General features: G+C 45.3%; 1 long non-coding RNA gene across 1 annotated transcript in view; it reads right to left on the minus strand.

Annotated features, from left to right (window-relative positions):
• LOC138567337 (uncharacterized) overlaps positions 1 to 22,501 on the minus strand; it is a 132,373-nt gene extending 109,872 nt beyond the window's left edge. The window contains exon 1 of the long non-coding RNA XR_011302176.1: positions 22,351 to 22,501. This is a non-coding gene — a long non-coding RNA (uncharacterized lncRNA). The remainder of the gene's footprint in view (positions 1 to 22,350) is intronic.
• Between the last annotated feature and the right edge of the window lie 4,473 nt (positions 22,502 to 26,974).

Raw genomic sequence — 26,974 nt, forward strand, 5'->3', positions numbered from 1 at the left:
ATTTTCTAGACTGCTTGCAACTAAAGGTACTTCCAAATGATATTTGTTTATAACCTAGCAGTTAATATTCAATTCCAGGGACTTCCAGATTTTGAGTATCAAGTGAATATCTCATGCTGATCATGGATTAATGATGGTTGCAAGAAGAGTTTCGTGTGATGAAGAAGCAGATATTCACATGTGTTATAAGAGCAGTATGGTTGTAGGATTTTTTATGCTTTTTTATTTTTTCATGTTATAGTTATAATTTAATGAAGTATTATGAATTGCAAAAGAGTATGTTGTTAAATTAGTTGTGTTTTAATGAATGTGAAAAATGTTGTATATGAGTTAAGCTAATAGAAAGTATTTTCTTTTACATTTTAATTTGTATAACTTGCTATTTGAAATATGAAAAACATAAATATTGAAAGGTTGATTCATTTCAACTAAAACAATTAAAAAAAAAAAAAAAAAAAAAAAAATTATATATATATATATATATATATATATATATATATATATATATATATATATATATATATATATATATATATATATATATATATATATATATATATATATATATATATATATATATATGATCTTGGAGCTAAACATGCTTCCCCCTCAAGGCTGTTTTACAATGAGCGTGTGTTCTGTTTAAGGAGAGGTATGTTAGGTTTTGATTTCCGGAGATGAGGCAGGAAATAAAGGAAGGAATTGGCCGGGAACGTGTTTCGAAGGCAACATCTATGGTTTATGGGCATAAAACCGAAATTAGAAATCTCGAAAAATAAATCACGAAAAAAAAGGCCGAAAAAAAAAATAATCGAATTTTTTTTTATGACGTTTTTTTTTCGAAATGGGTGGTTCCCCCCCAATCCCCCTTTTTTCTATTTTAACCCTTATTTTTTTACTTACCTGACCCAAAAAATACATATATATATATATATTTAAAAAAAAAAAAAAAAACGATATTTTTTTTTTTGGCCTTTTTTTCGAGATTTTTGTTATTCGGGAATTACCACCAACATCTATTTACGAATGTTGGTAGTGTCATTACAGTGAAGGTAGTGCAACGTACAAGTAGATATGATGGTGCTGTACAAATGGTCACGTGAATGCACAGATGGCAAAATACATCAAATGTGTTTTTACAGTGTGTAAGGAAAACTTAGATGTGCACTGTGTTACGAGGCAACGGTGGGTAGTGTGACACTGTGTTTGCTGTTTGAGAACACGTGGGTGGGTGGTCCATAGTACGCAGTTTGGTGTTGTACTGCATGACCTTTTTTTGGGGCTACTGTTTAGGAAAGGAAAGCAGTTAGTGTGAAAGTTTGTTTAACATTGTAAGGCGCTTATGGTCTGTAAATGGTGTTTTCTTTACAGAAGAAAAAAGGGTAACAGAAGTTGAAAAAGTAAAGAGGTACGGTAGTGGTTGCAATGTGGATTGGGAGCTATGATGTATGCACTGTACTGAAATATGGGTTGTCTATGTTTTTTGGAAATGGTGTACATAATGAAAGTGGTCTAATGGCGTACATGGTGGCAGTGTAAAGCAAGGAGGCAAATGTTGGAGAAGTTAGGAGAGTTACGCAAGATGTATGGATGCATGCATGAAGTGGTATTGTTGTAATTGTGCAGATTGTAAGGTAGGTTACTGTAGTGTTGTTAATTCAGTGTGTGCACTTATGATAGGGTTACTTAACCAGTGTACGTAGGAAACAGGTTATGTATTCTGTGGAAGAAGTAGTAGGCAATGTAAATTGCAGTGGTTAAGGGATAGGTGGCTGTGTTATGTGTGGGGTTAGTCGTACGTGCATAGATGTTTGTATGTGTAGTTCTGCAGTGCAGCGTCAAAAGTAGGCAGGGTGTGTACTGTTTAGTGTATGGCTGGAGGCCCTACAATGTAGAGGGTGTAGTTAAGCATGTAGGGTGTGGCTACAATCTGCATAATATGTGGCATTGTCAGTGGTGCTATTGGTATGTGAATAGCAGAAATAAGTGCACTTATTGCACTGTGATATTGTACAGATGGATAATAGCAATCGTTGAAGACTTACTGTTTGCATTGAGGAAGCCCTGCACTGTGTTTTGGGTATGGAGTGTAAAATGTTGTCATACTGGTTACTGTATTATCTGTGGGAAAAGAGAACAGAATATGTTAGCGCTAGTTGAAGTACACTATAGCATACATTTCTTTATTTTGTGACCCTCACAACTAGCACTTTGTAAGTACTATGCTTTGAACCTGTGTACTGTGCAATCAGCGCAGTTCCTGTGGTTCTTTGCAAAATCATTGGGTCTGTGTGGAAGAAATGTTTTTGCTGGATTAAAAAAACATTTAAAAAAAAAAAAAAAAAAAAAAAAAAATCGCAATTTAGTTACTAATATAGTGCACAGTGAGTGATAGTGACGTTTGGAGTGGTTACAGCATTTTTGAAGGTGTACTGTTGAAGTAGGAGGAAATGTAATGTGTACGATGTGTGCACTATACATGTTGCTAGGATGGGTGGCGTTCTATAGCAGGTGCTGATTTGTAAATATTTCACTGCTTCCTTTTTGTACCATTGTTTCTTTATGCGTTTGGTTTCTGCTGGTGGTTTACAAGTATTATGACTGAAGTTACGTAGCTTTTGGCGTATTGTAACTGCTTATACTTTGGAAGTGTTTGAGGCTATGTTTGTAGCAAAGTAGTTGTTGAAGGTTGAGTTGGGTAGTTGTGATGCTGCAAATAACATTGTCGTATTCAGGTTGCTGTTAGATGCCAGGCGGCGTTATTCTGTTTACAGTGTCCCGTTTGTAAAGGGTACATACAGAATAATATTTTTTGTCCACTTATTAAGGTAGTGCTTGGTGCTGGGGAGTAAGGTATAGTAAGTTTGCACATCACTGAGGAAAGTTTGGCTTCCAGATTATTAAGTAGACTTTCCAAGATTTGTAGGTAGTATGTGCTTTGGACTGATGGAAGTTTCATTGCATTCCTACCATGACCACTATTTTCTAATGTATGCAGTATAGTGGACTCCATTGGTGGAGTCCGTGCTAGTGCAGAATTTGCACGGTAGTTACGTACCTGTTGGCGTACTGTAACTGCTGATAGTTTGGAAGTGTTTCATGCTATGTTTGTAGCAGAGTAGTTGTTGAAGGTTGAGTTGGGTAGTTGTGATGCTGAAAATAACATTGTCGTATTCAGGTTGCAGTTAGATACCAGGTGGCATATTCTAACTGTTTGCAGTGTCCCGTTTGTAAAGGGTACATAGAGAAGTTTGTGCATTCCTGTGGTTATTTGGACATCTCTGTACATTTTGAAATGGTACTGTCCATTTGCGGATTTATGTGGTGATATGTAAATGTAAATATTTGTTGGTAGTTATAGGACTATTCTTGGAGAGCTGGCGACTGGTTTGCGTTAGTGGTGATTTTAGAGGTTACAGAGGATAGTTTTGAAACCTCACACTTAGCAAATACACTTCCACGTATACAGTGGAAAATACTGGTACTGTGTTTTGTGGACACGTACTGTTTGTGTGACTGTACTCCTTGGAATCATTGGGGATGAAATTTGCAAGTATACACTGTAGTGCATTTCGCAATGCTTCATGTATGGTACGTTGCTTTAGGTCGATAGTGTGGAAGGAAAAAAAATGTTTGTCCACTTACGAAGGTACTGGTTGGTGCTGGGGAGTAAGGTATACTAGGTTTGTACATTAATGATTACATTTTGCCCTCAAGAATATTAAGTAGGAATTTGCAAGATTTGCAGGTAGTTTGTGCTTTGGATTGATGGAAGCATCATTGCATTCCCACCATGACGATTGCTTTCTAATGTATGCAGTATAGGGCCTGCATTGGTGGAGTCCCCTGTGTGGTAGATTATGGCTACAGTTGTGAAGGTTTTCCTGCCAAGTAATATCTGTCTGTGTGTGAATGCAGTAAGTTTGCAGTTGTTTTTGCTACTGTCGGCATTGTACCTTAAGAGCATTAATATCACATATTTGGCCTCATTTCGAGGTTGAAGGTAGCCATGGCGCTATTAGCGCCATGGCTGCCTCCAAACTTGTTCCGTCTCTGCCCTGGTGAATGGAGCAATTACCGGTCCATTCCAAGGTTGGCGGGACCGGCAATTCCCCATTCACCAGGGCCATTCCCCATTCCCATTGAGCCCTTAAAGGGCTCAATGGGAATGGGGAAGGCGCTAATAATGGTACTGCAAATTGCGGTACTGTTATTAGATTGCGTCCCTTTGCGGGTCCCGTCCTTAACGCCTGAAAAAAACAGGCGTTAAGGAAGGACCCGCAAAGGGAACACGTAGTAGGGCAGTAATCCCTTACCGCCCACCTCGTAATGAGGCCTGTTGACTATGTGAGTGTATATGTAGCATCGAATGATTCTCAGAAATGAACGACGTACAGAACCTGCTATGGTTTGCATTTTGCACCAGTTGCTGAAATGGAATGGAGTCACAGTTGGGTATTGGTATATACACGAAGGATTCCTTGGGGACTTGCTCCTCAATGGCATGGTTGCAAAGAGGGCTTGCATGTCTCCATATGTAGGAAATGTGAAAGATTTGTATTCTAAGTATGTTTTTCTTTCCAGTATTTGTAGTAAGTACATTAGACATTTTTTGGGATCTTCTTGTCGGTTTAAAGTGAATTTCACCATTCCAGCACTGTAGTCCAATTCTTGGCTTATTCCTGAGACACTTTAAATGGTGTCAGGATTGCTTACTGCATTTCTGTGAAGGATGAGCCTTTGCAAGCACGATTGGTCTGCGCCATTTGAATAAATGTGTTCAACAACTGCTGGTATTTGGAATAGAACATTTATTGTTACATTTGCATAGCAATTAACACCTGTTGTATTGGAAAATTTGAAAGGGACAGGTCCTTCTGTGTCTGAGCCCTTTGATGGAAGGGTACGAGGTTTCTTAGCAGAGGCTTTTTTTGTGAGTGGAGTTGGGTTTGGTTTGTCTATTTTACTCCTTTTGTATGTGCTTTTGCTAGTTGCTGTAGTATGACTTTCTTTGAATTTCTTTGACTGTCCTGTGGCCCAATTATTTAGTACTTCAGATGGAATAAGCCTTCTTTTCAAAGCTTTTGGTTTTTGAGGAATAGGGTACATTTTTAGATGGAGTGTGTACAGTGCACTAAGTCTATTGTACTCTATGATGCAAGGAATGTCTGCACTGACTGCAGTTGCATCAAAACTAACTAGATACAGTCCTTCCAGTGTACGTTGCCGTGACATTGCTATGTAACTCATGCCTTCTTTGAAGACTGTGTTGCCAATATCAATCAATGCTTGATCTAAGGTGAGACCGTGCAATTTACCGTGCGGGGCAAGGGCGCGGTGTTTGGCGCCGCAGGCACCCCTCCAGCAGCTTCCTGCTTTGGCCACGCCCCCAGGGACTTATACTCTGCACCGGAGCCCCGCAGCGGTGAAGCCCGCGGCGGGGCAAGGGCGCGGTGTTTGGCACCGCAGGCACACCTCCAGCAGCTTCCTGCTTTGGCCACGCCCCCAGGGACTTATACTCTGCACCGGAGCCCCACAGCGGTGAAGCCCGCGGCGGGGCAAGGGCGCGGTGTTTGGCGCCGCAGGTGTTCGGCGCGGCAGCGGGAGACCTGTCCTGGGTTCGCCAGCGAGAGAGGAGGAGAAGCAGGAAAAGTGAAGTAAGTGCAGGCGAGTGTACGTCGGAGGGACTGTTTGCCCAGGCCTGTTTGCTCGTGCTCGGCTCTGCTGAGCCTGCTAAGTTTGCTGATCCCAAAATGTCCTTACTGAAGAGACTGAGAACTATGAAAACCCACGGCCCACCAAGGAAAACCCCCCTGGCACCTCCAGTTCTTTCACCCCTCCATCTGCCTCCTCCATGTCCCAAGGTGTGTGCCGAGCATGCCCTCCAAGAGTGTGGGCATAATCCTAAGCACAAGGTACGGGTTATACAGAGGACTCGTCCCGTTGTTAAAAAGGGTGCGCCGGCTGAAACCCTCGTCACGACCGCCCAGAAAACTGTTTTAGTATCTGGGGGTGAGTGCTCTACCTGTTCCACCCGGCCCCCCCAAGTGTGGACAGAAGGGGGCTGTGGGGCTTTACTGTTACGGGGGAGCAGCATGGTCATCGAACATGGGACTAGGGAAGGATCACTACTCTTCAATCGGGGTAATCTGCATGAGGATCAACACAATGGGGAGGACCGAACCGCAAAGTCTCAAGTGGCCCAGGCCTTCATAGCGCCTAACGGAGGAAGGTTCTGCCCACCCTCTACTGAAGAACCTCGTCCTCTCGCCCCGATCCCGAGCCTTAGCCCCCCCAAGGGGCTTCCCATCCAAAGAATCCTCTGCCCTGGGACGGAGATGCAGGTGCATCTCGAGGGGGGCTCTTTAGGTTTGGGTGAACTAGTTAGCAGCCCGCCCCCAGCGAGCTATACCCCGGAAAATCACTTTGCAGTTCTCACCTTGCCACCCACCCCTACAAATGGTGCCGGGCCGGGAAGACCCTATCTAGCTCGGCTATGGTCTGCGCGAGTGCCGAGGGCAGTCCATCTGTTGATGTCCCTGAATGCAATCCTTCCTTGTGCAATAGAAGCCCCGGAAATATGCAGATCCTTACAGCGAGCCCACTGACCAGCCCACCCCTTTCCTCATCTACATCAAGGGCGTCCAAGCACCAAATAACACATTTGGATGTAGGGTTGGCTATTAACCCCCTTTTAGAGGCTGATTTGTCACATGGCGGGTGTAAGTGCAAGCAAGTTCTGGCTGAGCTGGTTGTCATCAGAAACTTACTCGCAGCCCTTAGAGCCACTCAGGCAAAGGAGCAGAGGGAGGAGTCCATCTTTACCCAGGCTGCGTGTAAGGTTCTAATTGACATTCCTTTGGCACTCCCCAAGAATCAAGCCCCATTGAGTCCTGAGCTTATAGCCCCAATTTCTTCTAGTCCCAGCCTGATGTCTGGGAATGCACAACCGGCCCCTGGAAAAGGTCCCAGTGTGGGGGGCAACAAGAACAGCCAGCAAATTGGGGGGGGTGGATCGTGGGCACTGCCGAGCTGGTTCCGATCACCCCAAAATCGTGGGAAGGAGCCACGGTGGCTCATGGCCTAGAGGCGGCCCACCTCAACCCCCTTCCCGAGGTCGGAATGGACAAGCATGTGTGTATCTCCATGGTGTACCAAAAATGAAAAGGAACTTGCAGGAGTCCAGGGAGGCTCTTGCCAACAAAAGCATACACTGGCTAAGGTCTGTGAGAGGTTGTTCTTCTGTGACCAGGGAATCCTTGGCGGGATGTCGCAGATTGGCCAGTTCGGTCCAGAATTCAGAGGACATTGTGGAATTGACCTTTTGGGACTGGAGATTGGCAAATATGGTCCTGGGTAGGGGCGGGAGGGACCCCGAGGAGTGTAATTTTTATCAGCCCACTATTACATTTATGCCCTGAGCACCCCCTGAGGCGGACCCAGAGGACTTACCCTCTCTCCGGAGCTAACCTCACTCCCCTGGGTCGCAATCGGTCAGACACCTTTGGGGCTGGGCTCAATCAAGAGGTGTTACATTGAGGGTGATGGGATCCATGGGTTCACACCTCTCCCCTCCCCTAAATGACTCTTTGATGCACTATTTTTTGTCAATGTTTATTAATTGTATTTGCTTTTGTATGTTGTTTTGCTATGTGTTTGATGGATTTATATTTAATCCGAATAAACTTGCTGACTGACTGACTGAATAGTTCCTGCATAAGAGAAGCGACAGAGAAAACTGCTCTCTGCGTACATACATGTCTTTGAAAAGAAGAAATCGCGCCAGTGTGCGTCCTATATTTTTGACTTCTGAAAGTTTGTCAAAATTGATGTTTACAGACTGAATGCTGCTGTTACGTGGGTATGTGTGGAAGGCAACAACTGTACCAAGTGCTCTATTGACTAAACCTTGCTCTATGTCAATGTTACGCTTTAGCATAACTCTACAGTTGACACATAAAGTTAGAATTTTCTCCAAACCAGCTGTGTTGGAGATGGAGTTATCTAAGGCTTGTAGTTGTGCTATGCCTTGCTGACACATAGGTATTGTCATACCGTGTACGTCCAGTTTGTCTGTGCCGATTTTTTATTACGCTTCAAATGTGTTTGTGTAGCCCCGTACACAGGACAATATGTTGGCGAAAGCCACTCCTTTTGGGGGAGTGCATGTGCTACATCTGGGTATTGTGAGGGTGGGTGTAATGGAAATGGGACTATGCAGGATTTGGGATTGCTCAATATGAATTTGTGGGTGTGGTGTGTAGAAACAGATTGTGGCATAACAATAAGAGTGGACATGGCTACGGGGACGGGTGTGCCATTAAGTAGGCGAACTCTATGGCTGTTGGGCGACTCGTGGATACATTGGGTACAACTTTACGCAGAGCGTTGTGCACTAGCAGCACACCTTGGTTTCGATAATGTTGCTGTGCAGTGGTACGGAATACGTGGAATGCAGTGGGTCCATGTGGGTGCTTTTTGTGCTAGTTTGGTGTCGCTTCCTCATCCAGACATTATTATTGTTCATTTCAGAGGGAACAGTTTAGGGCACGTTACCAGCATTTCACTGCAGTTTGCAATGAAGGAGACATTTTGCCAACTAATGGAAATGTTTCCAAATACACACATAATCTTTTCTCGCATTGCCCAGAGGCAGATGTGGCTGCGTTCTTCCTTCTGTGGTCCACAAATGGAGAAAGCGTGGCGCAATGTGAACAAGGCTGTGTGCGCTTTTCTGTGCGACATTGGCATGTTCTCTTTCCACAATGAAAACATTACCTTTCATAGTAGTAACATTTTTCGTTCAGATGGAGTTCATCTGACTGATGCTGGCAATGAGATCTATCTTTGTAATATCCAAAGTGCCGTAAAGTGCTTCCTGCAAGTGTAGGATTATGCATTTTCCCAGTGGTCCTTCCCCAATTGTAATGCTTAAAATACAAATAGTACCAAAAAAGGCTCTTTTCAGAGCCACTACTTTTTTGTGGAAATGCGTACAGTGCTTTTGACGGCGTATCGGCACGAATTGTTGCCATCTCTGTACGTGGCGCTGCGTCACCACCTGCATGTTTCATTTGAAGTTATATTTTTGAACACTGGAAGGTGGCTCTGAAAAGAGCCTTTTTGTTCGCCCCGCTTTCTGGCTGTGTAGCATTTTTCCTGTTGCTATAAGAGACACCAGAAAAGACAGCAGTGGAAGGGAGATTTCACAAAGCGTACCAACCACATGGATAAGAAATGGTAAGTGGAGAGTAGAAGATGCAAGGTGGACCTTACTTGGGTAGGGGGCAGTGTTTGCCATGGTCCTCGACAGCTGACTCAAAAGCACTTCGAAAATGTTCTCCCCTACACAGTACCGCATCGCAGAATATACACAATACACTGACCTTTGAAAGGTATGTGTCTGTTGTATTGTGTATGTCCTCCAAGGTTGCTTGCGGGATGCGGTGGCCCACTGGAGTGTCTGTAGTGGTGGTAGAAGCAGATGCAGAGGGTGCTGTAGTGGACAATAACGTACTGCATGCTTGGAAAGGGACACCTCTCCAAATGGCTGCCTGGTAATGCGCTTTAAGGGGCCGCCGCATGGAAGCGGTGCCATAGCTTTACAAGCCAGGTTTCCTGTGACTGAGCACTCAGTGCACTGCACCTGGCTAGCACGAGATTTAGGCACATTTCCTACGGTCCTAAATAGTTTCCACACCCAGGACTGACGCTGGCTGTAGGCAATGGGGATTCCTTCTACTTTACTCTTGTTTCCTTTTCGATGTACGTCCCCATAATGATGCTTGTCCATTTGCTGAGGACTTTTAGAAGGAGGTGTTGGTAGTGAGGGTGTGGGTGCTTCTGAGTTAGAGGTAGTAGCAGAAGCTCTGGTGGCCATTACTTGGAGAAGTTGTTTGCAGGCACAGATTTGATGAGAAAGCTATTTCTGCCCCAAGCACAATGCACCGGTGCTCTTGTATAGAAAGCCAAACAGAGCAATTGTAGGGTGTGCTCTTTTATAGGGCTCATGTGGAGCATGTGACATTGCAAAGTGCCATTAACTCCTTCCCTACAATATCTACATGTAGAAGGAAGAGTGGAGGATTGCTGAACGGGTGCACTATCACTGTAACAGTCCGTACATTGCAGAGAAATGTTTTCTTTTGATTTGTAGGGATCTGGCTTGTGTCCACCAAATAAGGGACGACGCGCCACTTTGCTACATTACTATGGTGAAGTTGCCATTGTTCTCCATTTGCAAGCTTGTCTGCCGGATGTATACTGCATGTTACACTTAGTTGCATGTGCATAATTGTATTACCGATACGTTTCCCACCCCCGGCCTACTTAAACATATGGTTCACATGCATTGCACATTTCTACCTATGCTTGCTGTGAGCACTATAGAGTAGGTGGGATGTTTATGTGGAAAAGTATGCACAGAAAGATGGTGTACGCTTCCAGATACTACGACTATACCACACGTTTATTTGGTTATGTTCAACAGGGAAAGTGTTACCAGGCGTCACAGCACGATATACGTATGTGCACAATCTGTCACAGATGAACGGAGGCTTGAAAGGGACGGTAATGTGTGCATGCAAACATACGGCCCATACTGGTGTCATACAGATGATTGTATTGTGACTTTGCATAGGGCAGCCAGGTGTGGCGGTCGTCCGCCTCCTCCATTTTTCTCCCTTGTATTCATCCCCACTACTGCTGTGCCCTTCTCACTTACAATGTCCTTGTTAAACGGGAAAAAGGGACATACACAATCTGTACAAATTAACATCGCAATATTTATTAGCGCACATTTATAGCGACTATTCAGAAAGGGGAGGGAGACAAGAAACAGATACATATATTGGGGATGTTTCCATTTCAACAAGTTTCTGCTGTGGGGAAGAAGGGATTGAGCTCTCATCGAAGCGTCTTTCATGCCACTGATTTTGCGGGGAAGGGCGGCTGGGAATTGGGGAAGGGGGAGATGTGCAAGTTGGGCAGTGATATCTTATTATGCCCCTTATATGTTCTTCAACAAATGTTCTCAAGGCAGCAAATTGGAGGAGCAACTGCTCGATTTTGGCGTCCAGGCAGTCAATTTTGATATGCCCAGCATTCAGTTCAGTTTCAGTGGCCGTATGTTCCTGTGCAAAAGGTGCCGCTTCTGGTGTACAGCTTTGTATTCCGGTATGTTCTGTTAATTTCAAGTAACCACATTTGTTCTCTTTTAAGTTTTACATTGCGATTGTGTTCTTTTTGCTAGCTCGTTCCCTACCTATGGGGTTACTATGCTCACTCATTTGGTCATCAGAAAATTTTCCTACAGCCATACCAGGGTGTTTGCCCTTCCAGTAACTCTTTCCCTATTCACAGTGTGGCGGATAACAATGGGCTTATCGCCATCATTGATTTCTTCATGCAGAAAATTCTCCTCAAGCCACTGTAGGGTGGAAGCCATTGCTGCGCACAAACAGAAAACATAATGCTTCTCTAATATTGTACACTAACGGACCTGTGCAATTTCAACACAAACTTTCATCTCCTTACCACGTTGCTCTGATGTTCAGTTCTCGTAGTTGCCGGTTGCTTCTCTGCCTCTTCCTTCTATGTTTGATTGTGCAGCAGGTGTGCGGTAAGATTGATGAAGGCAAACGTCACTTTTCATGTTGGTGCTTTCCTTTATGCTGCATACTTTTTGCCTTTGTGCACTTTGTTGCGAAAGTACACATTTTGTATAGGTATGGCATTTTCCCTTCTAATTCTATGTCAAGACGGAGGCAAGCATTATGCTTTAACTGCATTTATTTCCTCTCTCAAGCAGTTTCAACAATTAACACGATTTCAATTTGTATAAACTTCCATTTTAATTTTTTTTTCAAAAAACTACTTGTCCCATCAGTCCTAGGCCCCTTGCAGTCCCAGTGCCCTGGTCACGTGACCTAGTCCATCTACTTCCTGTGCTCTTCCTCTTCTTTCCTGCTCTCCAGAGATAAGTACCTCTATTACATAACTCTGTAGTGATACTGGTATAGGGGTAGATGTCATAGGCTTTGATACTGATTAATGACCATAGCGCACGTAGAAGGGACCATGCAGTGTGTTGCAAGCTTTACGGTACATTTGTAAAGAGGAACCAGCAGCCCCGTGCCATACTTTCAGCACCTCAGGGGCTTGCCGGCTGCCTCTCTTAGGAAGCGCTCTGCGCGCCCGGCGCAGAGAGGAGCAGACAGCCCCTCACCTTTGTGGGGGAGGAGCGCGTCCCCGCGAGCGGGAACTTTCCCTCCCTGCGAGACGGGGAAAGCAGCCCCCACTTTCGCAGAGGTTATAGCTCACCGAGAAGGAGTAGGGCCCCCACTGTTGGGTAGGAGGGGCCGGAGCATTCGGCAAACAGAACACTACGCTCGAAGTACACAAAATCATTGCGTTAATTAGCCCATGTCAATTACAGTCTCCCTCACGGTCAAGGAGCAGATTTGAGCACCGAAGGCCACATTTAACAAGAAAAGAACACTGGTTACACAGTTTGAAGCTCACACATTGCAGATTCTCATATTAAGAAGCCTGCTTAGCAGACCAGGGTAAAGCCTCATCCACACAGCCAAGTGAGTCAGTGGACGTGCCACTACACCTGGAAAGGTATTTGAAGGCACCTACCAGCACAGGATCATGGCAGATTTTGAGCGGAGCGAAGAAGAACAGGAGGCAGTCTATTCAGAAGACCTGGCCTATAGTTTTAAGGAGGTGCTGGGGAACTCACTCATTGAGGCAGTGGCTCAAGGGGTCAGGCCCCTACATGACAGATTGGAAACGATCAAACTATTTCTGAGCCATAAAGATAGAATCGCCCTAACAAAACCAAGCACGTCCACAAGGGTCACGCCAGTGGACCCAGAGGGGTGTATGAAGGCCCGGAAGAGCAAGAACTCTTCTAACCCCCCGGGCCAGACAGATGGGGAAGATCTAAGGGCCCCAGAGGCTACCGACACATTTAATAGATTGCAAGAAGCTTTCATGGGTAAGTCAGGGGTGTGGAGCCTATAGACCCCCTACCCAGGGGATGATAATATGGGGGATGTGGAGGAAGGATTCCCCCGAAGAGGAACCCATAAGAGTCTCTGGGGGTCATTCCGAGTAGGGCGGTAAGGGTTAACGGTCACCGGTAACGAGACCGGTGCCGTTAAACCCTTACCGCCCTATTTCGAGTTCCCTTTGCGGGTTGGTACTTAACGCCTGCTTTTTGCAGGCGTTAAAAAACCAACCTGCAAAGGGACCTAGGAGCCGTAATTAGCGCCTTCCCCATTCCCATTGAGCCCTATGGGCCAAAAATGGGAATGGGGAAGGGCCCATGGTGAATGGGGAATTACCGCCCCCGCCAACCTTCAAATGGGGTGGTAATTATGCCATTCACCATGGCGGAGTCGGAAAGATAACGGCGTCAACCAAGGTGCTAATTAATAGCGCCTTGGTTAACGCCAGGGTCGGAATGAGGCCCTCTGTCTTTCTCGCTCGCAGGAGGAGGCCGACAAAGAAGGATATGAGGAGAGTCTACCTCCGCCGAAGAAAAGGTTGAGGAAGCTCAACAATCTAGAGGATGAAGAGACAGCAGATATGTTCCACCCAGAGGACATCCGTAATCCAAAGTCTTCAGAATGGGTACCATCCTCGAGGGTCTCGAAGTACATGAACCGGGCACTAGAGAAAGAAGTGAGACAAAGAATGAGGGCGGAGTGCCCAAAGCCGGATATGCCAGGGAAAGTGGCAGAGGCCCCGGAGCTGGACCCGAAGATGTTAGCCTTCATGGCCAAGTCCAACAGAGATCCCAGGAAAGGGATTGATCGCTCATGGCGAAGTTGCCAGGAAAAGGTCCCAGATCTAGAAGAGCCACTGGCAAAGATCATGGATTTAGACGAGCGCGCAAAACACACAGGAGAGGAAGTAGACCCGGGAGTACTGGCGAACTGGGCGCAGAGAGCTGTATGCCTCTTAGGAAACGCCAACTGCGCCATCTCATCCGAGCGCAGAAGAGGGCTGCTACTCAAGATAGACCCTAAACTAGGGGACTTATCGTCCTACGAAGCAGGTGAAGCAGCACAAGGTCTATTGTTCGAAGAGACCTTCAAGAATGAAATGGGAAGGTTTGCGGGAACTTATACCTCCCTAGAGAAAACTCCGGGCTCCATAAAGAAAATCTTCCCTGGAAGAGTTTTTTGGCAGGACCGGTCGGTACAGAGGCCGAGCGACCGGTCGCTATCAAACCTCCAGAAGGCCTCAATCCAACAGAGCCCATTATTTGGAGAACAAACAACCAGACATCTTTTTTCCGCCAAGAGGCCGTTTCCCTAGAGGAAGGCGAAGCAGAGGCCAGGTAAGAGGACAGAACTTCCCAACAGGTGAGAGCTGCCGCATATCTGCCGGTAGGGGGGGGGGGAGGACAGTGAGATTCTGGGGAAAATTGGCACGCGCTTTCCAGCGACGCTTGGGTATTGCAGACAGCCAAAGGCTTGTGCATAGAGTTTACAGAGACCCCGACCCATCCCAAACCCCCCGCCCACTATTCACAGCGCTAGCGGTGAAGCGAGCAATAGAACCTTGCAAAACAAATCCGAGATTTATAAGCAGTATGTTCCTAGTACACAGGAAGGACAAAGTGAGGCCGGTGATAAACTTAAAGGATATGAACAGCTGGGTGGTCTACCACCATTTACATGGAAGGGACTCACCAGGTCAGGGATACGCACAGACAGGGCGACTGGCTCTCGAGGATAGATTTGGAAGATGCCTACCTTACGGTACCAGTGCAAGAGGATAACCGTCCCTTTCTGGTGTTCGACTGGGACGTGCAATTATGGCAATTTGCGACAATGCCGTTTGGATTCGCATCGGCGCCATGGGCGTTCACGAAACTCATGAAGCCTGTAACCGCAGCAATCAGAGAGAAAGGGATAAGAATGATAATTTACCTATACGACATTCTGCTGATGGCGAGCAGCAGAGACATGCTCCGGTACCAGACGGACTGGGTGACAAACCTCCTGGCCTCTCTCGGGTTCCTAGTGAATCGAGAAAAGTCGGAGATGAGACCAGCAAAGAGGATAGAATTCCTAGGATTCGTCATTGACACCAGGACGGCTGCAATGGAGCTGCCGAACAGGAAGATAAGAGATGTAAAAAGAGAGATAAGAGGCTGTCTCAGCAAACCAGTTATCTCGCTCCGGGCAATGGAGCGATTAGTAGGCTTACTAGCAGCGTCAATCCAAGCGATATTCCCAGGGCCCTCGCATTACCGAGCTCTTCAGCGGCTGAAGATAAGACACCTACAGCAGGGCTTGCAGTACCACCAGCTAGTACCCCTAGATCGAGAGTCCGGAATAGAACTGGAGTGGTGGTTACAGAACATGGAAGCGTGGAACGGGAGAGCCATTTTTGGTGACCGGCCCGACATAGTGATGGAGTTGGACGCCAGCAGAGCGGGCTGGGGAGCTCGCTGCGGAGAACTGCAGACAGGGGGAAGGTGGAGTTCGGAGGAACTCAAGCTACACATCAACTGTCTAGAGCTGTTAGCCGGATCATTTGCGATCATGGCTTTCACGAAAGAGAAAGTGAATTCATGTATTCTGCTGAAAATGGACAACATATCAGCAGTCAGGTACATAAATCATTTAGGAGGGACGAAGTCCAGATTATTAGCAGAAATAGCCAAGGATGCTGGACAGGGAGATATTTTGATAAATAGAGGAGATCTGGGGATAAGCACACATAGATCTGTTTGCGTCCAGACTGAACGCTCAGAAGAATTGATTTTTCAGTTGGAGGCTGGACCCTGCAGCAGCAGGGGTAGATGCTTTGCTGCAAGCCTGGAGAAGAGAGATGCACTACGCATTCCCACCTTTCATGATGATGAACAGAGTGCTGACAAAAGTGCGCAGAGAAGCAGCGACTCTGATAGTAATTGCTCCGAAATGGAAATCGCAAGTATGGTTTCGGCACTCATGGAGCTAGTGACAGATTACCCGACAATTCTACCACCAGAAGAGAATCTTCTCACGGACCCAGCTGAGTCGTTTCACCCTCTGAGAGTGAGAGGCATTCTCCCGCTGATGGCGTGCAGGATAGCAGGAGACGCTGGAAGCTCCTGGGAATTTCGGTGCAGGCTGCAATCCTCATTGCTGAGTCGTGGGTGCCATCGACTAGAAAGAGCTACGATGCAGCTTGGAACAGGTGGTCGAGATGGTGCAAAAGGAGAGATGTTCATCCCGTTTCAGCCCCTCTAGTTGAGATACTGTAAAGACTGGAGGGGTTGTCTGTACTTCTGCTCTCTATATGGTAGAGGAGAGGCACAGAGGACCCCAGCCAAGATTCTCTATTGTGGTAGTAATGGACGAGCAGTCAAGGCCTAGCTCATCGGGAGGTGATGCAGGCTGGTTCTTAGGTACAGTGTAGTCCCCAAACCCCCACAAAGGAATGTCCACACACTGTATTAGTTAAAACACAGTCTTTATATAACTAATATTCAAGGTTATGTACACTATCACAATAACTCACTTTGTGCTCAGCAAATCTATAATGGCAGATATATACAGTTCTATGTGGTACCACAATTATTACTAGATCTCATTAAAGTGCATCAACTGTACTCTGGTTAAATGGCACACAAATCAAATTAATAAAGGTAATCAACAATAGACATAGGAGGAAAGCAGTTGGTTAGAGCAATTGGCAGAATACTGGCCTCTACCGTTAAACACAGTTCTGTGTGGAGATCCCCCCCACCTGGGCAACCTGTAAAGTAAAGCTATATCACAAGCCCAGTCCATATATTGTTCTAGAAGTCTTATTTCCTTCTATAATGTTTCTACCTCCCCCCAATGTTCCTGGTAGAGCAGAGTTCTTCGATGAGGCGTCGAGGGATCCTTCTTGAGTGACTCCCTTTAAAGCCGGAGCCACGGATCGTCGAGAGGCATCGAAGAAGGTGAACTTGGCGTCAACGGCGTCAATGAAAAGTCCGATGGTGCCGAGACCACAGCGTTGATCCAGGCGGTGCTCGTTGGCGACGTCCTGCGAGGATGAGGTGTGCGGGGCACCTCGGCCTTTGATAGCTCAGGACCGCAAAGAGTTTCTGAAGAACTGTGGCCCGACAAGGGCATCGAGTCGTTGAAGTCTTTGTGGTCTTCGGGTGGCAGGAAACTCACTGGCGGATGCTCCTCGGCGCATCGACGGCCAGGCCTTCTCCGGCGGGATAAGGCGGGCAGTGGTGCGGACGAGCGCGTCCGTGAATCAAAAGTCTTAGGCAATGGAGCTTGCGGCTCCGGTTGTCAGTGACACATCGTCAAGCGGTCCCCTCTTCTGGGCAACACAGCTTTGACGGGCCTCCAGCAGTTATGGCGATACTCAGGAACCCTGGTTGACGGCAATGGACTTCGACGGCGTCGATGTCCGGGTGCTTCACTTCGTTCTCCTCGGCAGTCCCCGTCTCCGGTCGGCAGCCTTTCGAGGGTCTAACTTCCAGGGAGCTTTGGCGAGCACGGGAAGAGGGCGCCTAACCAGGTCCTCTCTCAGATCAGTCCTTGATGAACTCGACCGCTTTCGGATTGGGTCGAAGCAAATGCAGCAGTAGTTCTTCTTCTTCCAGCTGGGCCTCAAGGATAAGCAGTTCCAGTTACTCTTCAAGTGTCAACTCAGCTTCTGAACAATTTCCAGTGGTGAGAAGGCCCCAGATATACTATTCTCTCTCTCATCCACACTGCTGGGTCACACTCAGTAGCCAATCATACAGAAGGGTATTCATGCAGTCAGTCAGCCAATCAGACATACAGTGTATTCAGGCCATACTCCTCCCTCTCAGACACTCACAACAAGGAATGTGTATTGGGACAAGTACCTAGCCATTCAACACTACACATTGCATTCATACCAGTTTTGGGAAGGGCTGTCTCAGTCATTGTGTCAAACACCAGAAACCAGACATCCACAACAAGAAGTGCATATTGGTCACACACTCCATTCACCCAGGTCCCACCCACAGGGTGTACCCACAACATACAGTCACTGGGAAGGCTCCAGCCAGTCTGGCCTGGACTTCACAACAACACCATATATGGAACTTCCACCCAACAGCCTGTCAGGAAGAAGGGACAGAGGCAGGGCTTCGCAGGACTTTGGGAAACAAGGTAACAGGCAATAGAAAACAAGAGCCACAGGGGCCATCTTGTTTCCTATCAGGAATCAACCGATTCCAATAGCAGGGCCTGGGTAACCCAAAATGGAGGATACTCAGAGCACCTGTCAAATTCAGCATGGAGCTGCCACCAGCCCATACCCTTCTCTGTGGGCCACACACAGGTGCCAAAACACATACACTAGGGGCACAGGGTTCCACCCCCACCCATGGGTGCCATAAGGGTATTTCATGGGTCTGTACGCCAAACCAAAAACAGGAAGAGTTGCACTGCCAGGAGTCCCATATGGACTCCTGGGCAGAAAACAATGCAGAACACAAATGACAAAAGGACTACAGGACAAGGACAGGGAGGCTCTGTCCCTCCAATGCATTTCCAGCATCACAGATACTAAACTTTTTTGCAGAACTTCTACAAGATGGGAAGGCCTATAGAACGATGGGGGTGTACAGATCAGTGCTATCAGCAGGTCACACACCCATAGAGGGGGTTCCAGTAGGAGAGAATGTAGCAGTAATTCGGCTACTGAAAGGAATAAGATTTAGAAAACCTCCACAACCGAAATAGGATTCATTATGGGATGTAGCAGTTGTGCTAAAGTTGCTAGCGGATTGGCCCAGTAACAGGTACCGGTCATTAGAACAACAGTCAAGAAAATTGGCAATGCTGTTATGAATGGTATCATGCAGGAGAGTAGAAGATGTCAGAGCGCTAGATGTGGATAGGAAAATATATGGATCAGATGGAGTGACTTTTAATCTGGTCAGGAGAACGAAGCCGGACTCTTCCACGATAACTTATCCATATATGCAGGAACATCAGAAGTGGTGCTTAGCAGCATGCATTAAGGAATATGAGAATAGAACAGCGGAGCTGAGACCGATGGGGATAACCCAATTGCTGATAGCACGTAGGAAGCCACACAAAGGCGTAGCAACAGCCACCATAGCGAGATGGGTCCAAGAGATTAAGGGCCTAGCAGGTATAGATATGACTACATTTGGAGCGCATTCTGTTAGGGGCGCAATGGCTTCCAAAGTGCTGATACAAAGTGCGACTTTGCAAGATATTCTACGAACGGCCGATTGGGCTAGTGATACCACCCACCTTTACAACGTTTTACTTTAAAACTGTTCATACAATAGCAGATTCAGTGGTAAGAAGCTTTGAACAAGCATAATGCTCGCCTCTGTCTTGACATAGAATGAAGATTACCCCTGCTAATAGCGCAGGGAGCTCTTGATTCTATTAAAGACAAAGAGGGGAGCATTACTTTCCTGCCCTAGATACACGGGAGAATTAAAGTTGACTTAGGACAATATTGTGTGATGTATATCAATGTGCTTACTTTAATTCCTTCCAGAATAGGGTGTGTATCCGCCTCCCTAACATGTACTGTTGTTTTTGTCATTAGGATATAATCAAAATAACAGTTGAGATTGATCTGGACGTAAGCGAGTGGTGTCGAGCGAGACCCCAAGTTGGAATGCGGGAGATCAGCTCAACAGAGAGATCATAGTAGTTGGTCTAGTTGCCAGTTCAGTTTTCGGTTGAATTGCTGTTGGAAAGCAGTCAAGAAGAGGAAAGCACAGGAATTAGATGGACTAGGTCATGTGACCAGGGCACTGGGACTACAAGGGGCCTACGACTGATGGGACAAGTAGTTTTTTGAAAAAAAATATAAAAAATTAAGTTTATTTCATATAAAAATTGAAATGCTGTTATTGTTGAAACTGCTGGAGAGAGGAAATACATGAAGTTGAAGCATAATGCTCGCCTCCTTGTCTTTAATAGAATCAAGAGCTCCCTGCGCTGTTAGCAAGGGGAATCTTCATTGACACGCTTTAAGTGGTTTGCATATGTTTTTGTCTTCGCCGAATGTTACACCTTTTTATGAACCTCCCTCCCTTTCTGGGCACGTTGGGCTCAACCCAATCCCTGCAAACGGACGCACGGTTCCCAACCTATGTGCCTTTTACTATACAGCCTTCGGCTTCAGTATGTTGCACAGCACATCTTTACACACTAAGCGTATCCTGTACACATCTAATGCAATTCAGTGAAAGAAAAATTATTACAGGGACACTATGGTTCACTTGTGCACCTTAAACCCTATCATCTTTCCAGCAAAAACTATAACATACCAACGTTATGATTAAAGTGCTGTACTAAAAACCTATGAAATTCACTAGCAAAAAACATTGTTAAAGGGACGTTATGGTTAAGTTGTGATACTACAACCATTTCCACTTTATTGCTATTGCAAAGAACTAGCCTAAAGCATCGTTATGGTTACAGTGCACTATTAAAAACCTATGAAATTCACTAACAAAAAACCTTGTTAAAGGGACGTTATGGTTAAGTTGCACCACTACAAAACCTATGAAATTCAAATCGAAAAACATTGCTACAGGGATGTTATGGTTACAGGTAAAACCTGAAAAGCCCAGAAATGTGCAAGTTATGGTACGCTACGCAACCATAACTCGCGCTACCACTGTGCACTGCAAGGACTAACACCCATGACATCAAAGATGACATTGATGACATCACTGATGACATCACATGTATATCTAGCTGTCATGAAAAGCCTCCAGAAGGGATTGTCTTAGTTACGTTGCCATAAAACAATCAGACATCATGGGGAGAACTATCATTACGTAAGTAGGTAATTACACAAGGCATTGCTATAAACAGTATTGCATTACACATTTCTTTCCATTACAAGACCAAACTCATGTACAAACATAAGCAGTGTGTGCAGCATACATAATACAGGTGCAATATCCACATTTTCCCCAGGTTGCATAGTGATATAATGCATGCTTTACTGTTAGACTTTTGTGGACTGTTAAACATGTGTAAGCAGCTACCAATCCCTCAGTTACTATATAAATATACTACTGCACACAAAAAAGAAAGACAGCACAACGCATACCAATAGCAGCATATATAAAGTAAGCAAAAACGTAGCAGTACCACCACAAAGTGTTCATAACCTAACTGATTATTTTAATGCACAGAACTAAGTGCTGCATTTCAGGCTTCCTTCTTCCCAAATATATATGTAGCATATGATGTCACTGAACCCTAAGGAAAGCAGTATAAGAACGGTAAAGTGTACAAATGCAGTACCTTCTCACTTTGCAATTCCTCACTGCTAGTCAAGAAAATCACCTAGTGTACATATCTCACTAAATTAAAAAAGAGGGTGCCAGACTTGTGATGTCATCAGTGATGTCATCAATTACATTTATGATGTCATCTTTGATGTCATGGGTGTTAGTCCTTGCAGTGTACAGTGGTAGAGCAAGTTATGGTTGCGTAGCGTACCATAACTTGCGAATTTCTGGGGTTTTTAGGTTTTACCTGTAACCATAACATCCCTGTAGCAACGTTTTTCCATTGAGAGAAAAAAAAATATATATATACACTCCAACATGCACAGGTGGCACTCAGCTTGCCCAAAAATAATGCTCAGTGCTTCAAAGTTTGTGTCAAAAGTCTTTGAAGTTTTATTCTTAAGTCATTTTAAAAGCCCTTGCAACAAGAGGGCAGAGAAAACACACACACGTACCGCGTTTGCTGGGAGCTTGTTCATATATAAAATACACACTCCACGCATGTAGACAGTTAGACACTCATATTCAAAAGTTGAATTTAATATACTACCAACACGCGGATGAATCTGTACACGAATAGATCTATTATATGTACTAATGTGGATATGGTCTGTTCGTATTTCCAGTTTTAAAACAGTAGAAATTGTTTAACAAAAACAACACATAGAGGGAAAGGCTAGGTATGTAATTACATACAGCCAAAAGCAAACCGAAAGGGGGAGTGTCATGGAGTTGCAACTATCATGTGGCTCCGTGTCTTCTGTGACGACTTCAGACCGTCATGGCTCTTTAGTGAAAGGTGCTTTCATGCAAGGACAAAAAGTCATGCAAATACAGTGAACGTTGTATAACCCAAAGTCGCAAAGAGCTGTTGTGCACCAAGCAGCTTGGGACTTCCGCAGTTGTGTAAACGTAACTGACACTTATGAAAATAAAGCATTAGAGTTCTTACACGAACCGACTTGTAGAATTATCGGTGTGTCTGTGAAAAACTGCTTGGCGCAAGCCTCAACAGAATCATACAAACAGAGAACGCTCGTGGAGTGGCATAGAGAAACACTTACGAGCGCTGTCAGCACATGCATCAGCAGCCACCCTATGCTGGGCAAAGGAAGTCAGTCAGCTCGATAACCAGCAGGCCATAGTAAAGCACATGGAGGCAGAATCAGCACCTGCAGCATCCGGTGTTGTATGCTATCCTGCCTCCCATGGTAGATTGTGGGAGGCAGTGTTCGGCAATCTTCGGAGTCACGCCCACTTGATGGCTCCAGCCATACATGCAGCACGAAAAGAAAAGCTAATGTCATAGCCCGCCTACAGCCCGCCCTCCAACATCTCTGTTCCTGGGATTGGCCAGTGATCTGCGTAGCTCCACCCCTGTCCTAAAGTGCCCGTGTCTATCATTTAAGCAGTTCTCATATGCAGTGTTGACAGGTGCGCTTATTATAAGCGACTTTGGGATTCTTTTTGCCTAAAGTCGCTTATAATATTGGAAGGTCGCTTGTCGCGGTTTCTGTCCGCTTGTTTGAGCAGATGTGCGCGTGTAATTGGGCTTGTTTGCAAGGCAGCCAAACCCATTACACGTCGCAGCTCCACATCTCGTCCTGCACGGGAATGTGAAGCGGGTTCAGTAATAACCCCCCTGGAGCCGCGTAGTGTCCTTAATGGCCTGCAATTACACCTTTGTCTTCCTCGAGGGCTTCTCTCTCCTTTAACACATGCTTAGACATTTGGCACTGATGGGGCATTCGCATCTGAAAGGCCACTCACGGATCCTTACCTCAGTGCCCCATCAATGCCAAATGCCCGAAAATGTGCAGAACAGAAAGCCTCTTATGAAAGGAAGCCATGAAAAAGGATTGTTCTGCATTTTACACAATAGCCAGCAAGAAGTTTCTGACAACCATTTCAACACAGTAGTGGAAAAAGAAAATGTAGTTCCGACATGCATTACTTCGCATTGTCATACTTCCAGTTTTCCATTAATTCAGCAAAAAATAAAGCTGAACCAAAAATCTTTTGACTGAGCATTTTATTTCTCGGAATTGATATATTACATGGTTGCTTTGGTAGATTGCAAATATAATTATCAGAGCGCTCAGTTACCATCCCATGCGTGAGGGAGCCATCCAGTCCAGGATTCTGCTATTTGACCGTTTTCCCCCACATTTAATTTAGGAAAACTACAAGTCCCAGAATTCCAATCAAAAACAGGACTGGATGGCTTTCCCGCAAATGGTAATGGAAACGTTTAGGGCTCTGCTCTGTATGGCAATTCTAATTTGGGCCTTGAAATACAAAATGTAATGATTTTTTACAAGGTGCAGCATGAAATATATGTGTTGTATTGCCCAAACTGTACAGTGGGTTAACATTCCAGCTTCACTGTTTAAACTGTGTGATCCTGGGCAAATAAACCCTTCTAGTAAACAGCACTGGCCTGAGCAAAGCTAACATTAATTTCCCCCCCTTTTTGTGCCAGTCACAAATGAGCCTTCCAGAGTACTGCCACAGCAGGAAATGGGTGAATCTTTGCTATGCCCTGTTATGCTATGTCTTGTATAGCATACAGTCTATCACTGTCACGGTTTCTTGGAATTTCAGGATCTACAGGAGGAGTGGTATGGGGCTAATTTAGGAGCAGGCAAGGTTGCTTTGTAGCACTGTTTTATGACTGCAGATATGAGAAGACGGGACTCTCTGTATTCATTTAGTGAGCTGTCTGGAGCAGTAGACAATTTAATATGATATGATACGGCATTTGTAACGCGCCTATACACAAGTGTTTCAATTTGCGTTAACGTAAATTGTTTGATTGTAGTGCAGGCCGGACTGGTGTTTGAGGAGTGTGGAGGATTGAGTTTGTGCATCTGTGGTGAGCTAGGGTACTAGGGATGTTCAGTTTGGACACCTGCCTTCTGGTGGTGTACATTATATTGTGTAACCTGTGCTGTTTCTATTTAACACAACTTAACACTATTGCTGTATTCTCTCTATGTATGTTTATGCTTTTGTGTTAAGTTTCTTACTTTTGAGACCTTTCTACAGCATTTTAGGTGTGTGCTTGTTTTTTCAGCTTCTTTTGATGGGAGGCAGCTTGTTTTGGGCTTCTTTTGGAAGGGCATTCAGCTTATTTTTTCTTTCCGACCTGGCAACACTGCTCATATGTTCTTCTTTTGTAGCAGCCGCAGTGTTGCCATGTCCGCTTATTATAAGTGACTTTGGGCTTGTTTTTGCCCAAAGTCGCTTATAATATTAGCAGGTTGCTTGTCGCGGTTTTTGTCCACGTTTTTCCTTAATTGTGTGCTTATTGTTCCACTTGTTTGCCAGTCTGGCTGACTTGGCCCCATTTACAAAAAAGAAAAATGAATATGAAAGGCGAACATGTCGTCCTGCCTAAGCAGTTATGCACACGCTGTGAGGCTCGGGCTGATTGCCTTCCTGATGTGAAGCCCCATGCAGCCTCCTGGACGGGGCTGTCTGCAGCCCCTTAACGACCTGCAAGTACTCCTTTCTTTTACATTGATGGGCTCTTTCAACATGAGACCCTTTGAAGACGCATTACCTAGCCAAGAGGTAAGCACATGGTATTTATAGCAACATGTAGTTTAGTCATGATGGAAACAAGCATAGACAATGACAATAGTTTAGGGTTTTGTGTAGGCATGGGAAAAGCCCTTGCTAGGCACTGCTGTCTTTAGTTGTATGAACGGCATCAGGTGCAAAATGGTGCAAGTACCAGGGCATCTAATAGCAGTGCCTGGCAAATGCCTGATACGTTTGCAAAAGCCAAAAACTGTTAACATGACTTCACTGAAGGACACACACAGTGCTTTTCACTTGATTGGCTGAAGGCAGACCAGGTTAAGACATTTCTATTACACCAGTAGCATTTACAGCTCAAATTAAGTCAGCATTGAGTGCAAAGTTTAATGTTAAGGCTTGATTAAAGAGAGCTCAAAGAGTTCCCATGACAAGGTTTTTTGGGTGGGGAGGGGCAAGAACAGGGTTGAGGATTAGCATGGCAATGAACAGTCAATGGGTGGGCTAGTGATTTACTAGAGGAGCAAGTCATAAGGGAGCCAATGACCAGAGGGGTGATGGACTATATGAACCAAGGACCAGAGGAGAGCAATCAACCAGGTTTACCAATACCAGAAGGACGACAGTGGGAGGGGGGGCATGTCACACTTATCACCATGAGCTAGTCCTGGATTTTCACTTTGCATACTGGTCTTTCTAGGTCCATACATATAATGGGAAGAAGTAAAATACCAGTCCTAGCATTTAATAGGAAATGCCTGGACTGGCTCAGTGTCATGAAGTACATGGGGCTACTTGGCAGGTACCTGCAATGGAGCCAAGGACCAGAGGTGAGCAACAAATCAAGGACCAGAGCAGCCAAGGATCCAAAAAGCCAATAATGTTGCTTTTATAAGTCGCACACATACAAAAAATGAAAATAGACACCAATTGTTTGAAAATAACAATTTTAATAAATGCTTTTTGTTAACATATGTTTGAGCTCTCTGTATGTATTCTTTGCATTATAGTTATTTTTCAACTTCTGAGACCTTTCCACCTTATTTTAGAGATGCACTTGTTTTTGCAGCTTATTTGGTTGGGAGTCAGCTTGTTTTGGGCTTGTTTTGAAGGAACATTCAACTTATTTTTTCCTTCTGACCTGGCAACACTGAGCGGCCGTGGAGAGAGGAAGGGGAGACTGCGAAAGAGGGGGTTTGAAGAAATTAAGTCGCATGGAGTAGAACCAATCTCTACACTGTGGGGCTGTGGGGGGAATACAGGAGCTCGAGGCACACACGGGACTGAGCAGGAACAAAGGAGGGACCCTTCTGCACCGACACATAACGAAAGCACAGTATTTGAAAGGCTACCGAGGATTACAAAAGCCCTGTACAGTGGTTTAATTGCTGGGATCAAAAAATAATAAAAATCACATAAATGAAAAACATTTTGACTTTTCTGTTTCGTGACAGCAACGTAACATTGTTTACTCCCCCATGTACGTAGACACATCAACACGGAAGAATGTCATATTAAGAGAGGGCTAATCACCATATTGCTGAAACGAAGCACCTGAATGTTTTATGGAAATGCTTAACTCAAGGTGGTCTCTTTAGGGGGCTTCGTGCATGGACAACATTGTGTGATGAATGTCAACTTAACTATTTCATAACATGTGTCTTTTATCACTGTTCTATAGCCAAAACATTAATGTAAAGAAATATTATACCAAGCAAAAGGAGTGTTTAGCGAACAATGGTTTCACACCTGTCTGCATCAGGCGTGCCTGTAAATAAGTAAACACAAGGTAGGCTGCAGTCTTGTGGCAGGATTAATGCCATATTCCCACTTGTCATGAATCCTCCTTGCATGTTAATTCCACTCTCTTTATCACGGAGAATGGTCATCATGGTTTCCACAGTTATGTTGCCTGTTTGAAAACCATTATAACGCACTTCAGCAGGGCAGTTTCTAATCCATTTGGTGCCCAGAGCGAAACACTAGGAATACACCCCCCCACATCGCATCCCGTGCGCCAGCCCCACCGCAACCCGTGCACCAGCCCCACCGCACCCTGTGCCAGCCCCACCGCACCCCGCGCGCCAGCCCCACCGCACCCCACCCCACCCCACTCCCAAACTACACCATTAAGGGACTCCTACC

The sequence above is a fragment of the Ambystoma mexicanum genome, chromosome 2p (genome assembly GCF_040938575.1).
Source record: "Ambystoma mexicanum isolate Mex_15411 chromosome 2p, UKY_AmexF1_1, whole genome shotgun sequence".
Taxonomy (NCBI): domain Eukaryota; kingdom Metazoa; phylum Chordata; class Amphibia; order Caudata; family Ambystomatidae; genus Ambystoma; species Ambystoma mexicanum.